Source organism: Mus caroli, chromosome X (genome assembly GCF_900094665.2).
Source record: "Mus caroli chromosome X, CAROLI_EIJ_v1.1, whole genome shotgun sequence".
Taxonomy (NCBI): Eukaryota; Metazoa; Chordata; class Mammalia; order Rodentia; family Muridae; genus Mus; species Mus caroli.
Window position 1 is genome coordinate 54,622,905 of NC_034589.1, and position 9,351 is coordinate 54,632,255.

The 9,351-nt window shown below is 36.8% G+C and overlaps 1 protein-coding gene and 1 pseudogene across 4 annotated transcripts in view; one reads left to right on the forward strand and one right to left on the reverse strand.

Annotated features, from left to right (window-relative positions):
- Fgf13 (fibroblast growth factor 13) overlaps window positions 1-9,351 on the reverse strand; it is a 518,718-nt gene that overhangs the window by 125,461 nt on the left and 383,906 nt on the right. The window lies entirely within an intron of this gene.
- LOC115030133 lies at window positions 4,058-4,156 on the forward strand (annotated as a pseudogene).

Consider the following 9,351-nt stretch of genomic DNA (forward strand, 5'->3'; position numbering starts at 1 on the left):
CTAGAGCAGTTAACAAGAGTGAATCTGCTTCTGACAGGGGTTGTTAAATTGTATCCCTCAAACCCAGTCCATTGACTATTGACTTCTGCTTTAGAGCAGCAACAAGAACTATTTTCATTTATTTGTTCATTTGTGTGTGTGTGTGTGTGTGTGTGTGTGTGTGTGTGTGTGTGTGTGCGTGTGTGTGTGACCACGTGGACATGTATGGAGGCTAGAGGGTAACATAATAATCTTCAATTACTCTTCCACCGTATTTTTTTTTTCAATAGAATCTCGCTGAACCTGGAGCTCGCCATTGGCAGCGAGAGCAGCTGTCTAGTGAGGCCTTGGCAGGCATCTGCCTTCACATCTCAGCACGGGGGCTAGAGACATGTGTTGCAGCACTTGGCTCTTCTGTGGGTGCTGAGGTGTTTAACTTAGGTCTTCATGCTAGCACGAGAAGCACTTCACATAGCAAGCCAAATTTTGAATTTTAAATGGCTGCCAACGGTTCAAAGATATCTATCTCATGGCACATGCAAATTAGATGAAATTTAAAATTCAGTTTCCCTAAGTACAGTTTTATCAGAACACAGCCATATCCAATTTCCAATTGTGTGTGTGTGTGTGTGTGTGTGTGTGTGTGTGTGTGTGTGTGTGTGTGTATATATATATATATATATATATATATATATATATATATAGTCTGTGGTTGCTTTCTAAGTACAGTAGTAAACTTGATAGCTAGAATTAAAACTGCAAAGCCTAAAGTATATATTCTCTAGATCTTCACAGAAAGGGTTTATCAGTCTCTTTTATAGTGTTCTTTTATGAAATGCCGTTATTAACTAATTCAGCATTTTAAGACCTCTGTAGAAATTCCAATAGGAATATGTATGTATGTATGTATGTATGTATGTATGTGTGTGTATCTATCTATCTATCTATCTATCTATCTATCTATCTATCTATCTATCTATCTATCATGTATCTCATTTATCTATTTGTACCCTCTAGAATTCCTCTTTAGCTGAGACTTGAGGTGTGGAGTTCTAGCTACACTCTCTTGGCCTGTGGAATAGTCTTACCTCCCATGATGGACTGTATCACCTCAAAGTGAAAGCCTAAATAAACCCTTCCTAAAGTTTATTCTTGTCAGTTCTTTGGTTTCAACATCATGAGAAGTAACTAAGACACCATCTCGTAGCACCCAGGCAATGAGAACTTCAGTACAATCATTTATCTGCCGACCAAGAAACCTTGGAGAGAGAGCACAGAGAAACTTCGGAGGAGCAAGTCCACATTCCCTGATGACACAGTTTCAGTGCAAACGTGTTTCCCTTTGCAGTTGCTACTCACGCTGCTATTATGAGCCAGATAATACAGCCCATATTTAGGGTGTTTAAATATCTTTTTGAAATTGCACATAATTTATAAAGTCTACAAAGGCATAGCTGAAATGGCTGATGTTTCCTTACACTGGAGCAAATTAAGGTATCTATTTTCTCCAGCAGGTGTGTGAATACTGTAACTCCAGTTAATGCTAATGTTCCAACTGTGCACAAAAAAGGCGAAGTGAATTAGGGAGGTTGTTTCTATTCTAATCTCCTCACAGCCTCCCATTGCCTCAATAAGCCTACAGCAGTGGCTTCTTTCCCTTCTTAAAATGAACAAAACAATAATAATCTTACTATTTCTTTCTTCCAAGACATAAGTCCTACATAAGCCCATGTCAGCATTCAATGATGCATCTCAAAGCTTAATGTATATACAAAAGCCCATTTGCAAACTTGTTAAAATTCAAAATTTCTCTCAGGCAGTCTGGGATGGGGCCTGAGATCCTTCATTTTATGCTGTCAGTCCAGGGATCACGCTATGAGAATCAAGGCTCTAAATGGTATTCAGTCTTTCACTACTATGATCAGTAAGAATTGGTGTGATTAATGATAATTTGAGTGGCCTGAAAATTTCTTCTCAACAATCTTCAGGGAGAAGAACTCCAAACCATCACTCTAAAATTCTGGGTGCTACAGATGAGAAGTCTTTAAAGAAACAAGTCCTAAAGAAGCTTCAGAGTATTTCCAGTTTGATGTACAATCATGACAAGCAGGAGCTGCAGTCAAAACAGACGAGGCTTTGCATACTAACCACAGGAGCTCTGATGAGGAATTTAGCCATTCTGAAATATCGGTTTTCACATCCTCAAAAAGGGAGTGACAGTAGTCAGGTCTGTGGTCCAACACTTTTGAGACAAAAGAATGAGGACCAGGAGTTTAAAACCAGCCTTAGCTATATAACATGTTTAAGTCCAGCCTGGGCTACATGAGACAACAACAACAAAAACACCCTAAAAGGTCCATAAGAATTCCAGTTCTCACTGGGTCTCTTGAAAGAGCCCTATCATGGCATGTCTACTAAAGATCCTTTCCTTGCCTATCCCTTGTCAGACTTTCAATTCTTAGCAGCAAGCAGCCTTTCCAACTCTGAATTCTCAGAAAAGCACATTACATGTAGCAGTGACTTTATAAATTATCATGTTTGTGTGAGTCTAGGCCAATAGTCTAGAGTCTTTATGGAAATTATAACAAATGACCTGGCACATGTTGGGGTGAAGACATTGGCAAGAACCAGGCACATGCCCACAGAGTTGGGACATTAGGAATCTAGGGGTGTCTCTTTCCCTGAATGCAAGGCTAGAGAAATAAACAGTGAAGCCAGCTGACATTTGAACCCTTTGGAGCTAACTGACCTCTTGCCATGGCATCTCTGTGTCCACAATTCTGGAAGGAGCTGGGACCCAGACTAGAACAGGGGATTTTATGTCACCATTTGGACTCTGTTTATGACCTTTTGGGCTCTGAATTAAATAAGTATAAAATACAGTAAACAAAAGCACACTTCCTGCAAATAAACACAATTAGCACATTTCCTTTCTCTTACCTAAATTGTTCTGTAAGTTGGTTATACTCTGCCTATTCCCCACTCACCAAATCAGACACCTGCTGCTCATTTATCTCAAAAGAAGCAATGATCAGTAGGCAGGATTCCCACTCTGCAGATGCTAGTTAAAATTGGTTTTTATTGATGTCTCTTGTCTATGTGATCTGGATATTATTTCCAAATCACATTAAGGGTTGCCAGATAAAATAGAAGATGCCCAATTAAACTTGAATTTTAGATGAACTATGGATCTTCAAATTTCTCTGTCCTATACAATGTTTAGGATGAATGCTACTAAAGATTATTTTGTGATTGTTTCTCTGAAGTTCAAATCTAACTAGCCTTGACTTTTGTTTGTTAAACTTGGAAGTCCTAAACACAATGCTTTTGTGTATGAATGGTAATAGAGGAAAGCTATCATAAAATGTCCTGTTGCCCTTCCAGATAAAAGGCACATTTGGGTCAAGAACTAAGGGAAGTCAATTGATAATACTTTATTCCATTTCTGATTGCAGGATGGTAAGAATAAGAAGGAAAACAGTAACTATTTTGGAGGAAAAAGAGAAGATTTTCTCTCTCTTATTTTTAAACTATCTATCTATCTATCTATCTATCTATCTATCTATCTATCTATCTATCTATTTATGTGATGAGAGATTGCCTGCATGTATGAGTGAGTATCATAGGGCTGTAATGATGGTGGAGGGCAGAAGAGGGTGTCAGATCCCCTGGAACTGGAGCTACAGATTGATGTGAACCACCAGGTGGATGCTGGGAATTGAACTTGAGTACTCTGCAAGAGCAGCAAGTGTTTTTAATTGCTGAGCCATCTCTCCGGCTCCCAGAAAGTATCTTTTTTCTTTCCCAAAGGAGGGAATGACAATAACTCTGGAGAGGTTTATATTAGAACATTAAGGTTGGGTTGCAATTCTGTGGAGGCTGTGGGAATGCACACATTTAACTGTTAATGTGAAAAGCAGAGAACGCTTTGGCTTATGCTGCTGACTGGTTAGCTTTTTCATGCATGCTTCCAGACAGCATAGACATGTTATGTGTCTTTTAAAATGAAGTATTTCAAATACTACCTGGAAGAGTATATAAATATCATTGTGTAAGGCTTTTATAAAAGCAAGAATTAGTGCTCGCTTCACCAGGATATATACTAAAATTGGAACAATACAGAGAAGATTAGCATGGCCCCTGTGAAAATTCCTGGTGTGTTTCATACATTTTTTTTAAATAAAAGCAAGAATTGATGTAATAACCAAAAAGAATAACTACAGTAGGCAAGAGTATTGCTTATATGATCATGTCTATTTTTATTTTTTATATCTGGAGCAATTTACCTAATGGGAGTTTCTTTCTTTCAGGTAGAAAAGAAGAGAAAGGATCTGTTGCAAAAGAACTTCATTGGCAAGGCTGCTCTTGTGCCAACCCCAACTCTAGCTAATGCTTTAACCAAACAGAAGTTTGGAGCGCTTTACCTTGGTTCTTTATGTTGCATATCAGTGCCATAACATTAGGCTCACCTTCATTTTTCTTCTTTTGGTCTCTGTCCCCTCTTTTCCCGTCTGTCATACCTCTTTCCGCCCTCCCCATTATTTCTTTACCTTAATTTTCTTTCCTTCCCTTTTCTTCTTTTCATCTCTATTTTATAGCTTAGGCAGATGTCATATTTGGAATCCTCCCATATCTACTTCCCAAGTGAAGGTTCATGCACTTACCAACCATGCCAGTATTAACTGTTATTTAAAAACTACATTGAGTGCTACCAAGATGCTTTAATCACTCCCTTCTAACACCCTGAGTTAAACCTCCAGATCCCATGTAATTCAGAATAAGAAAAGACTCTAGTTATCCTTTCATCTGCACTCCTATGCCCTCACATGTAACTGACTACTCACATCTATGTGTTATGCACATGTACACATGCAATAATAAAATAAAATAAAATAATTCTTCAAAATGACATCAGGAAGGTTTTACTAAGTTAAATTATAAATAAGCTGAGGTGTAAACGCAGAGGGTTTTTTGTTGTTGTTGTTGTTTTGTTTTGTTTGCTATTCAAAAGCAGATTCCAATCACTACATTTTGAGTCAGAAACTTGATGCCTCAGACATATTGATTAACTATGATTTTAACCAAGCTATATGTAGTCTCTGTGACCTATTTAATGGATCATTACTTTGAAACACGTTAAAATTCATAAACTTCTCCAGCTCCACATAGATCTTATGTTAAGTTTGTGTGACCACTCCAATTATTAGATCTCAACTGAATCTACAAACACATTATTGTTTGAGGCTTTCTGACAGAAGTAAATATAAAAGTATCTAAGGGGGCTCCAATAACAGTAGCAGAGAATATTATTTCTGCATCACTACCTGAAATAACTGCTTTGTTGTTTTAATTTCAAGTGAAAGCTTTGTCTGTATTTTGGGGGGAAAAAAAGGTCATTTCTAAAAGAAAAAAATACAGATGTGTTGAGACATAGAACAGGTAAATAATAGTTGTCACAGGAAATTAAAAGAAAGACCCACACAATAGGATGCAAGTCATTTCTCAAAGAGCCATGAACTCTCTAAGTCCCTCAATATAGCCTGTGCTGCACACTTTAGTGTGGCTGAAATCTGTCCCAGTGTACAGGACTGCTCTTCCCACTCAACCACATGCAGTCCTTGTAGAGAAACCTTGCTCTCACTTGGTTCCTAAAAGCCAGAAAAGCAAATGTAGACTTCACTATGGTTGAAATTGGTACATTTCCAACAGTCCAGTCAAGGGTATATTTTAAAACATTAAACACTTCATAAGAGTCCCATAGCCCAGGATCTTTGAAACACTGAAGCTGGATCTTGAGACTCATCTGATGACCAGTTCACAAAGCAGAGGAGAACAGACTGTTAGGAGACTTGGGCATTACAACCAAAGTGAATTTTAACTGCATTTATTTGATAGCAGGTTACTTTTATAGTCTTGGTTCTTTGCTCTGACTCTTTGGGAATATCACAATAATTAAATTCTGACTAATTCATTGGAAAATAGATGTCACAGAGGGGTGATATCACAGGTTGAGGATTCATAACACTTTGCAAAGTCCAAATACCCACATCACCAGATGATTCTCCATTCAAACAAGTACATTTTGGTGACTTTCTATAGCTCCTTCCACGTTCCTTCAGCTTTACCTTCACAAGCATGCACAGTAGCAAATTGGGATGATCCAGATCTTGCCTTACTCTTACGCACCGCTGACATGCAAGTCCCATAGATTCTAGAGACATGTGTCTCACTTCTATGTTTTCTCCTTTCAGTTTCCTATGCCTTTTCTGAAATTTCTGCCTCTGGTCCTGAATTTCAAGATGAGATAATCTAGTGGAAAGAAATAGGTAAGGGTGTTCTTACATATTCTACTGAGAAGAGCAGAAACTTAATCAGTAAATAGGTCAAAATGTTGAAAAGGCAGAATAAAGCTTGTGATTTAATTTACACTACAAAGGCCCAGGCAAATCCTGCTTTTGTAGTGACAGAAATTATGATGGTAGGTAGTAATGACAATGGTAATGAAGATGCAAAGCTTACAAGGTGTTGACTATGTTTGAGGAGCTGCTACTCTAAGCTGTCCATACATATTACTTCATATGACATCAGTGGAATATGAATCCAGACTACAGAGGAGGCATGTGAGGCATAGGAAGTTAGAGCTCTCTGTCTCTTGCAGCTGACAATAAATTCACACTCAAACAAACAAAACAGGCGCTGGCACCAGACTAATTGTTCTTAGCCATCAAACCAAACTCTTCATGCCACTGCATGAGACATTCTCCAAGAATACAGCAGCATAGAGTGTAACAGAATGCATGTTGAGTATCCATATTTAAATTGAAATACAAAAAAATAAATACTGAAATTCTTGAATTTGAGAACCCTTTCTTATTTGTCTCATCAGCTACATAAATTAGCAGACTTGTTCTTGTGGTGCTAGGGATCGAACTTGGGGCTTTGGACTTGCTAGCTAAACACTCTATGACTGAGCCACACATTCTCCATTTACTTTTAGATATAAAGCCTGACTCATTAGCTCCAGTGTGCCTTGAGGTTGCCAGGGAACCCAGATTCATTTGAACTCATGCTTCTCTGTTTCTATCACCTAAATGGTAGGGTTAAAGGTAGAGATCATGTCTGGCTCCTGGGTTATATTTTTAACTTAAGTGATATGAAATATATATGATATGTGTGTGGTGCTTTATATTATCTTATATTGTTTTAAGTTAAAATTATCAGAAATTTTATTTACTCAATTTAATAGAAAATAAACAACTCTCACGAGCTCTAGAACTACCTATATTCTTTATGATCTTTAAATGATTTATTACTTTTTAGTAAATTAATCGCTATAAGAACTAAAAACACCAAGCTGGCATACTAAGCAAAGATGATAAGTTCCAAATAAGAAGGAGGTAGTCTGTCTTTGACATCTTAAATATTTTATTCTTCATTTTCCAAATCATCAATGAGCAATGACTCAGATGTATTACTAAGATGACATTTACCTTAACTAAATTTTCACCTGAATAATACCCTACCTCTAATTCATTAATTCCACAGGTGCCTATCAAGAATTCCTTCCGGATTTGGGTCTTGATGATGCACAGAAAACATTCAGCTGCTACTAGTGTTTTATTTTGGTTTTGGCTCCTAAATGGCAATAACAGATCATTCCACAAGATGGCACTCCTATTTCTTTGTATTTGTTTTCCATCATGATAAAAATATCTATTCTTTCTAACAGCTACTGAAAAACTAGAACCCTGATTTCTATTTCAGATTTCACTTTTTTTTTCTGAGTGATCATATCAACATATATTAGACACCTGGAAATATTTTATTTTCTCCCAGGGTAAGGGTATACTTTAGAGCATGGGTGTATGCTATGCTGTCTATGAGTTAAAATAATTCTCTACTACTGTGGGTGCCTATACTAGAAAGATACTCAACCTTTACTTTAAAAAATAAAGCAGAAACTTGCCCATAACACTGCAAGCAAGTAGAGCTCCGGTATGATGTATAATAGGCCAGTGCAGGTTAGGAGTTCTTGGACACATCACCTTATGCCTGCCAGGGCTGTTTCATTGCAGTTTTGACATCTCCATACCTAATTAGCCCATAACAACACTGGCCCCATGTGCCTTCACCTTAAGCCATGTATATCAAAATTAATAGATTAAGCTGAATTTATCAAATATCCAGAGGATAAAAGGAATTAAATTTATAGAAACAATGACTGAATGTTATATACCATAAAGTTTGCTAGGCAGTTTGAAAAGTATACTTTCTTCTAACATTATTAAGAATGTAGATAGCCAACACAAATGGATTCCATTTTCATCTGTATGTTTTCTGCTTTGTTTTAATATACTATGTCTTTTTGTTTGTGTGTTTTGATTTTATGTTTTGCTTTTGTTTGAGAGAATAAGACATTTGGGAAGAAATGAGAGATGGAAAAGAATAAGATCAAATTATATTATATGAAAACATTTCTAAACACAACATAATTTACAAACAGAAAGACTCATATGAGATGTTTTATGTCATAACAGATACCTATTTATAGTGTAGTCTAGGCAATTCTCAATTATTAAATAATTTCAATTAATCACCATGGCAATATTTTTAAGTTATATATACAAGGAAAAAAGGAATTTCAGAGTTCTCTCCTCTAGTAAATAGCATAACTGAGATGCATACTATGGACATAAAATTCTAGGATCTAAAATCCAATACTACAACTCTATTTCATGAATGCAAAATAAATTCGGAACATGAAACAAGAAAGTTCTCTAAGTTTCTGTTACTAAATCTAGATCTCTTTCTGAGTTGGTGTCTTTTCTCCTTCCTCCCCTTTGCTCTTCTCTGCCCTGAGTTATTTGCTTTTAGCTCTACTTAAGACCTCACTCATCTGTCTTCTCCTTTGTAGCTTCTTCCTTCATATTTAAAACACAATCTGGCTGGATATGGCAAATTTTCAGTTTGAAGACACTCAGCAGGTTCATGAATTGCGCACTACTAATTTGAAATAAAACATCAGTGATGTGGCTCGAGAAAGGGATGAGTGGTTAGAAAAAAAAAAAAAAAAGACCTTCTTAGATGACCAGTAACTTCATCAATTTATCACCACTAACCCAGTAGTATAAAAGACAACTGAAGGAATCTTACATACATATAAGAAAGAGAACAGCAAACAGGAATGGTCAAGAAGGTATAAATGAAATAAAGAAATTAACAAATGAAAGCTTGGAATTAATCAAGCATGTCCGACTGAGTAAACTAGGGATGTTACAAGATTAAAAAGGGGGGAAAGGCTTTTCTTCCCTCTTTCCCTTCCTCATTTCCTCCTCCCTCCTTTTCCTTCCTTCCTTCCTTCCTTCCTTCCTT